The 8,051-nt window shown below is 36.3% G+C and overlaps 1 pseudogene; it reads left to right on the forward strand.

The window, feature by feature from the left end:
• Positions 1–4,298: 4,298 nt before the first annotated feature.
• Positions 4,299–5,709, forward strand: LOC131656080 (uncharacterized; annotated as a pseudogene).
• The last annotated feature ends 2,342 nt before the right edge of the window (positions 5,710–8,051 follow it).

Raw genomic sequence — 8,051 nt, forward strand, 5'->3', positions numbered from 1 at the left:
TATGCTTAAACATTAAAGCATTGTGAACAATAAACCTAACAACATACAATTCTAAAAAGCGATAAATTCCTAAAATCATACCTTGCTAGAAAATGACAAACTACCTATGAACATGCAAACTATATAGAGATTAAAAAAGAGGGATAAAGAGAATTGCACATCGATATTTATACTGGTTCGATGCATCTTCCTCACTTTCACCTAGTTTAGTCTCCAATGAAAAACCATTAAAAACTCGTTGGTTTTCCATTATTTAACAAATTATTACTCAATATTTTTGATACAACAGATAATTACTGACAATATTAAAAATTAAAGACTAATGCTTCAATAATACAAATATGAATCTTGGTTTTCCTTATGTTAAACACAACCCACACAGATGCTAATTCTTCAAGATCTTCACTTGATCTCGAGCCAATCACCTTCCCAGAACCAAAGAACTCTAAGGTTTTGTCCGCAACGATCTTCACTCAATCCTACTTGAATTTCCTTATCCAAGTCATTGAACTACTGAAGGAGTTAGAAAATCAAAGATTTTTTCTGCAACGGTCTTCATTTGATTTTTCCAAAATTACCTTGGAGGAGAAATTAGTAGTTTTCTTCGCTGGAAGTCAGTCTCCATTATTCATAATCATAGTTCGATTCTTAAATCTGATAACACACAATAGTCTTAAAAAACATTTGAATCCCTAATATACCTTACAACCACCACTTACACTGAATCTTAGAGTTGAGTAACCACAACAATGGGCTTTTTGGCTAAAGGTTGAAGATGATATATTTTCATATGAATCTCACCCAACACTTAATCAAAACTCACAAAATCAACACTCAAGTAAGTTTTTCTTTAAGTTTGAATTGAGAGAGAAAGTTTTTGTGAATGAAAAAACACTATTTATTTGTCAAGGATTATGAAAAATATGAATTAATATTATAGAGAGAGAAACAAAAATGATTTATATATATGCTAGGGATAAGACACAAAATAGGTGACTAAAAATTTAATTCGAGTAACAATTTGGCATATTTCATTCGATTCATGATATGAATCATGTGATATGAGTCAAGCAAACATCTGATCCGAGTCACACATCCATAATTAAAGTCAAATTCTTATGTTCATGCATGATTCAAATTAACCATAACTATGATTCAAGTCAAGGTGCCTTTGATTCGAGTCAGGAAAATCTTGATTCGAACTAGACAAAGTTATGATCTAAATCAAGCATATAAAAAAGATTAATTCAAGTCTTATAACTTGTGATTCAAGTCATACATTGTTGACTTTTGATCATTTTTCTCATTTTAAAAAGACACTGAATGGTTTCAACCTATGTGAGAATTAGGGTTAGCTATGAGGTACATCAACTATGATAAACGGTAAGTCGAAATTACTACAAAATTATAAAATCAAAACTTCAATAAAACAATAAATCAAAAATATATATATAATGGGGAAGAACATTAAAATACAGTTGAAATCACACTATTATAGACATAGCAATTTCACAAATGAGTGGCTATTCATGAAAGTATGTCAAAAAATATTTTTAGTACTTAAATTTATTGCTTTTAAGACTTTTTTTTACTATTAATGCATTTTGTAGATTTTAATAAATCCTCTAAATATTCGTGGAAAAGACTAAACCATGTTGGAATAATCCTATTTAGAAAGTTTCATAGTATTTTACTATGGAAGTTACGATGAAAAAGTAAGGAGAGAAATTCAACACAAGGAAAAAACGAAAATCAAAGAAAAGTACAAAATATGGATATTTGTGCTTGGACGTATAATGATTGCAATAATCTATTGACCTATTTGTTATTGATGATGACAACATTGTGAGGAAAAGTCGTCATCAATTGTGATGATCAAGCCATGATGCTTGGAGATTAAGATGTCATCTGACCTGATGATTAAGGTATGATGCTAGGAGATTAGGATGTCATAAGATGTGATGATCCAGTTGTAGTGCTTGGAGATCAAGATGTCAAAGCCTATCTTTGAAGGACAACACAAAATATGAAGTGGTATTTGGTGGAGTTAGTGAAGATGTCTGATCAAGCAATCTTTCTAATGATGGTATCTATAATAAAGAGTTATCAAGTCTCATCATATAGCATAATTCAAGTCTTAGATGAAGTGTTAAAGCATGGTGTATCAAGGAATGGAGCTTGAATCTTAAGAATTGTCAAATAGAGGAAATGTGAAAGTTTGCCTTATGAGTATTGAGTGATAAGTGTATGTAAAGGTATAATATTAGCTCTTGAATTACTAAGGAAAATCACATATATACTTTTGAGTTATCGGAAAAGCCCCTCTTATTTTATTCAAACCACCAGAAAACTTTTTTTATGCCAAACTAATGAATTAGAGACGCATTCTAATCAATTAAATGACTTTTTAAATAGCATAATTTATCATCGCATTAAGGTTAGTCGATTATCACTTTTAGAACCCTAATAATCAATTATTAGGTCTCTTAACTATTAGTGAGAATACCATTTAAAAACCTTAATCATTTGAAGTACATAATAGATTATGTGATATGCATAATCGATTATGAGCTTTAAAATGTCCATGGATTGTTTCCATTTTTATCCATGCTTTGTCCTATAAATAGAAGGCTTGCGCTTATTTCAATTCTCACCATAAAATGTATTTAGAATACCTTTCTCTCACATATCTCTCTCTCTATTTATTTACTTTTTCCTTAGTGTTTTTGAGAGCGAATATTTTATTTATGATATGTTTATTTCTGGTGTGGGGCATTGTTATAATATCTCTTTTGTGGGAAAGTCTTTTTTGTTCTAAGCTAAACCAAGTAAAAACCTCATGTTTGGTTATTGAAATGAACCTGGTAAAATCTTCGTTTGGTTTCCGAGATTAGCGTGTTAAAATATAATGTTTAGTTCAGAGGTCCGTGTAATTAAAATTCCTATTTGGTTCGTGAATTAGCCTGGTGTTAAAAGCTTTCACTTGGTTCTGTTGGTGTTACCCTAGGATTTCGACTTACTAAATAAATGGGCAACTAAGGCCCAAAATTGGCAATTGGGCCTCAATTTGGTAAAAAAAAAATGCCCTAAATTGGTAATTGGGCCTCACGTTAATATCTACATTACCAGGTGGGTCAAAGCGAGTCGACCAAATAACGCTTCGTAGTCGAAGCTGTTCGACTAGAAAGATGATCAGAGGCTTCAGCGTTCGACCAGACCAAAGGATGCGAAGACTTAAGGATTTTTGGCTGTAGAAACTGAAGTGGAAGTCGAGAGGCAATAGAAGTTAAGGAGCAGTTCCAGGCAGTTTTTCTGGCAGTTCTCACAGGACGCGTGGAAGTCTCACAATTGAAGATCTTGCATATCGAAGACACGTGTTGACTGATAGCCAGTCGACCGTTAGTAGTAGTTATTTTATTTTTCTATTTAAGCAAGTTTCATAGGAATAGTTAAGGGTCTGCATTTTCTACATAAACACAAGTAAACTCAAATCTCTGCGCAATGAGTAACGAGTGCAACTTTGGAATGTACGTATGCGTACCAGTTTAATTAAATGCAATCATTTTACACTACATTTTATCTTTCAGTGCACATTTACTGTCTTTCTTTTTTATTGCTTTGATTTACTTTAAAGCCTTTAATTTCAGTGCTTACTTTTACGTTAAAGTCATTATTTTACATTTAATACAAATCAGATACACATAACATAACAAAATAAAGCAATCAGTCCTGGAGTATTCTAGTTGACTCCGCAAAGTAACCTTTAAAAAGGAAACTAGCGCTTGTTTACCATTTTTCTGGGTAAACAAATTGGCACGCCCAGTGGGACCCGTCGATTGTTCTTTATTTTTCTTTAGTTATGAATGATATTAAGAAGTGGTCGGAAATTAACTAACATGGCTGAAGTTAATACAAATAACTCTGATCTTTCTGGAAATCAAGGAGGTGTTCTAACCGGAGCAACACCACAAAATGCCGCAGATTCGTCCCCAGTTGGAGCAACAAATACTGGTGGATCGACGGCAGCAATAATGGTATCATCACCAACGAATGTACGGTCACCGTTGAATCCATTACGACCGCCGTTTCATGGAATGATGCCTCCACCAGGTTTCAACCCTCAGTTTGGAATGCCCACGTCTATGATGCAAGGTTTGCATACAAATCCTTCATTATATTCTGACAGCATGATGGCTACAAGCACATCAAATCCAGGGGGTCGACCTATAGGCATAGGATATAATCACCGGGTTTTGCCATCTTTAAGTACTACGTCAATGTTGTCAATTCGACAACAAATGGACGAAAGTAATCATGAAATGGTGAATGCCCTTACTCAACAAATGGGAACTGTTTTTACTCCCATGATAAATAACACGAATCAAAGATGAAATATTGGCGGGACAAATGGCCAGAATTGCAGATTTCTTTGGAGCGCCCCCACAACCAAACCTTTCGACTACTCAAGGGTCGAATGTGAGAGGGGTCGAACCTATAGGACAAGGGGATCAAATTGAGCAAGAGATCCCTAGAATAGTACAAAGGCATCAAGATGCTGACCAGGTTCTTAGGAACATCCAGCAAGATGTCAATATTGGACACAATAATATCTCTAATGTAGTCGAACAAATTTTAGTCCAAAATGGGATAAATGTAGGTTTGCATAGACCAAATTTCGTTTCCCCGTTGTCAGAATATGTAAGGCAAACAGAATTGCCCAGGGGTTGGAAAGTTCCAAAATTCACCAAATTTGCTGGTGAGACTGGCGAGTCGACAGTTGAACATATTGCTAGGTTCCAGACAGAGGCTGGAGAAATAGCAAACAATGAAAATCTAAAGATGAAGTATTTTCCAAGTTCTTTAACGAAAAATGCATTTACTTGGTTCACAACATTAGCCCCCCAATCTTTGTTCTCATGGAACCAATTAGAACGATTGTTCCATGAACAATTTTATATGGGACAATCGAAAATTAGTTTGAAAGAATTAGCTGGAGTTAGGCGAAAGGGTACAGAACCAGTCGATGATTATCTAAACCGTTTTAGGTTGCTGAAAGCTAGATGTTTTACACAAATTCCTGAACATGAGTTAGTCGAAATGGCTGCAGGTGGGTTAGATTATTCCATAAGGAAGAAATTAGACACCCAACATTTGAGAGATATGGCACAACTGGCAGATAGAGTACGCCAGGTCGAAAGGTTGAAGGCTGAAAAGGCTAGGGCTAATAAGTATCATAAGAAAGAAAAAATAGCTTATGTTACTACAAGTGAGTTCGACTCTAATAGCGACAGTGAATACGAAGAGGGAGAGGTCAACGTGGCTGAATTAAAGCCAGGGCCACCATATATCTGTAAATTGCTTAAACCTTCAAAAGATAAAAATCTGGTTGAAAGTAAGAATGAAAAATTTTCTAGTAAAACGTATTCATTTGATATAACAAAATGTGATGAAATATTTGATTTGTTAGTTTCTGATGGGCAAATCATAGTACCCCCGGGACTTAAAAATCCTCCTCTTGAACAAAAGAAAAAAAGAGGATTTTGTAAATTTCATAATTTCTTGGGTCATAAAACTTCTCAATGTGTCCTTTTCAGAGATTTAGTGCAAAAAGCTTTGAAAGAAGGAAGGTTACAGTTTGGAGAAAAGCCAAAGTCATCAATGCAAGTTGATACTGATCCTTTGCAAGTCGAAGAGGCTCACTATACTGAGCTTGCTGATGTGATGATGGTCGAGACTACTGATGGTTTCGTTAGAAAGCAAAGCGGTGCTACTGATGGCAAAGTTTTAAACATGGTTTATCCTGAACCAAAAGAAAGTCTTTTGAAATTCCTGGAGAGATGCCACAATAACAACTCTCAAGTTGGATTATGTCCAAGGTGTGATGCTGTTTTCAATGTCGATGCTGCAAACAAAGTGAGGTTCGACCCTCGTCGAGGCAAGAATCGTCAATTCATGTATACAGGAGAAAATAGTGGTCGAAAGGCTGGAGAATACAGGAAGATGTTTGAAAAACCAAGGACTTTCCGTCCCAAGACGGATGTCCCTGAAGACAAATGGGTGAAACCCATTAACTTCAGAGGTAAACGTCCAGAATGGCATATTCAAGGCGATGGAACCAATGCTGAAGGTTCTTGGACTGATAGTGGATCTAAAAGAAAAGATTACATATCTCCAAACTACAAAGGAAAGAACCCCATGACTCGAACGCAATGGAGGCGTTACCAAAGAAGCCACAAGAATGGACAAGAGGGTTCAAAAATGGTGCAGGCAGGATTTTCTCACTATCAGTTAAAACCCTTTCATAGGAAGTTGACTGAGGAGCAGGCTAAAATAGCAAATGAAAGATTAGCTGCTGGGATGATCCTAGGGAAGAAATTGATCAAAGAATTGGTCGACGACGATGCTCCGATCCCCAATACAGAAAAAGAGCCTGAGTATTCTCCATTGTCAGACGAAGAAGTCGATGATAACTTTGACATAGAGTCAGATGAATTGCTAATTGACTGTGGGATTGTTTCTGTACTCCCGGCTGAGTTCGACAGAATCTCTGAGGTATCTGAGAATGAAGATGATTTTCTTCCTGACGAGAATGTGGAAGAAACACCTGTTTGTTACTATGTGATAGGAAAAGGAGTGGTAGAAGAGCAAAAGGCTGTGTTTGAGAGGCCAGGTCGAGGAATGATGTATCATTTGAAGCCTTTATTCATAAGGGCGAAAGTGGATGGTGTTCCAATAAACAAAGTGTTTGTCGATGGTGGGGCTGCTGTAAACTTAATGCCCTATTCTTCACTTCAGAAAGTGGGAAAGACTGACAAAGACTTAAGACCACATAATATGGTACTGTCTAATTATGAGGGTAAGACAAGTGGAATACTTGGAGTAATTCAAGTAAAACTAGCTGTTGGTTCGTCTGTCAGGTCAACCGTCTTCATGGTGATTGCATCGCAGGCAAATTTTAAACTACTGTTGGGTCGAGAATGGATCCATGGTATTGGGGCAGTTCCTTCCACCTTACATCAGCGTGTGGCCATTTGGAGGTCAGATGGTATAGTGGAGAATATTGAAGCTGACCAAAGTTATTACAAAACTGAAAGTGGTCGCAGACACTTCGACCAGCATTTGGCAAATGTAGCTCCTTGCTACAAAGCAGAAGATGTATATCCTTCTGATGAAAGTGTGTCTAAGTATCTGAACTTAGACCCAAATTATGGTTTCATTTGGAATAAAGAAGATCCTAATGAACCATTGAACCATGAAAGTCCTCCAGAGCAGAGGACAACAATCAAAGACGATGACCACTGAGTCAGAATACATGGCTCGAATAACGGCCTATTTGGCCGAAAACAAAGAAAAAGCGGCTTTAGAAGCCGAACTAGAGAAAAATATGACGATTGAGGCCATGATAGTAAAAAATGAAAACGATCAAGAAGTCGATCAACAAGTCGAACGACTTGACGGGATATACGATGACGAACCTTTAGGTTTCGAAATGGATCCATCAGGATCGGTAAAAAGGATGCAAGCTCAAGATCCTCTTGAGGAAATTGACTTAGGTGATGGAGTCATTAAAAGGCCTACTTATGTAAGTACAAGGCTTACAAGTGACCTAAAGACCAAGTTGATTCGACTTTTGAAAGAATACAAAGATTGTTTTGCATGGGATTACAATGAAATGCCTGGTTTAAGTCGACAGGTGGTGGAGCATCGACTACCATTAAACCCAGAGAAGAAACCTATCAAGCAGCTTCCTAGAAGATTTGCGCCAGAGGTTATGGAAAAAATCAAAATAGAAATTGAAAGATTGCTGAAAAGCAAGTTTATTCGAACTGCGAGGTATGTCGAATGGTTAGCTAATATAGTGCCTGTCATAAAGAAAAATGGTAGCCTTCGTGTATGCATAGATTTCAGAGATTTAAATAAGGCTACTCCTAAAGATGAATATCCCATGCCAGTTGCTGAAATGTTAGTCGACTCTGCAGCCGGATTTGAATATCTCAGTTTATTGGATGGATATTCAGGCTATAACCAAATTTTTATAGCTGACGAAGATG

Source organism: Vicia villosa, linkage group LG3, assembly GCF_029867415.1.
Source record: "Vicia villosa cultivar HV-30 ecotype Madison, WI linkage group LG3, Vvil1.0, whole genome shotgun sequence".
NCBI lineage: Eukaryota > Viridiplantae > Streptophyta > Magnoliopsida > Fabales > Fabaceae > Vicia > Vicia villosa.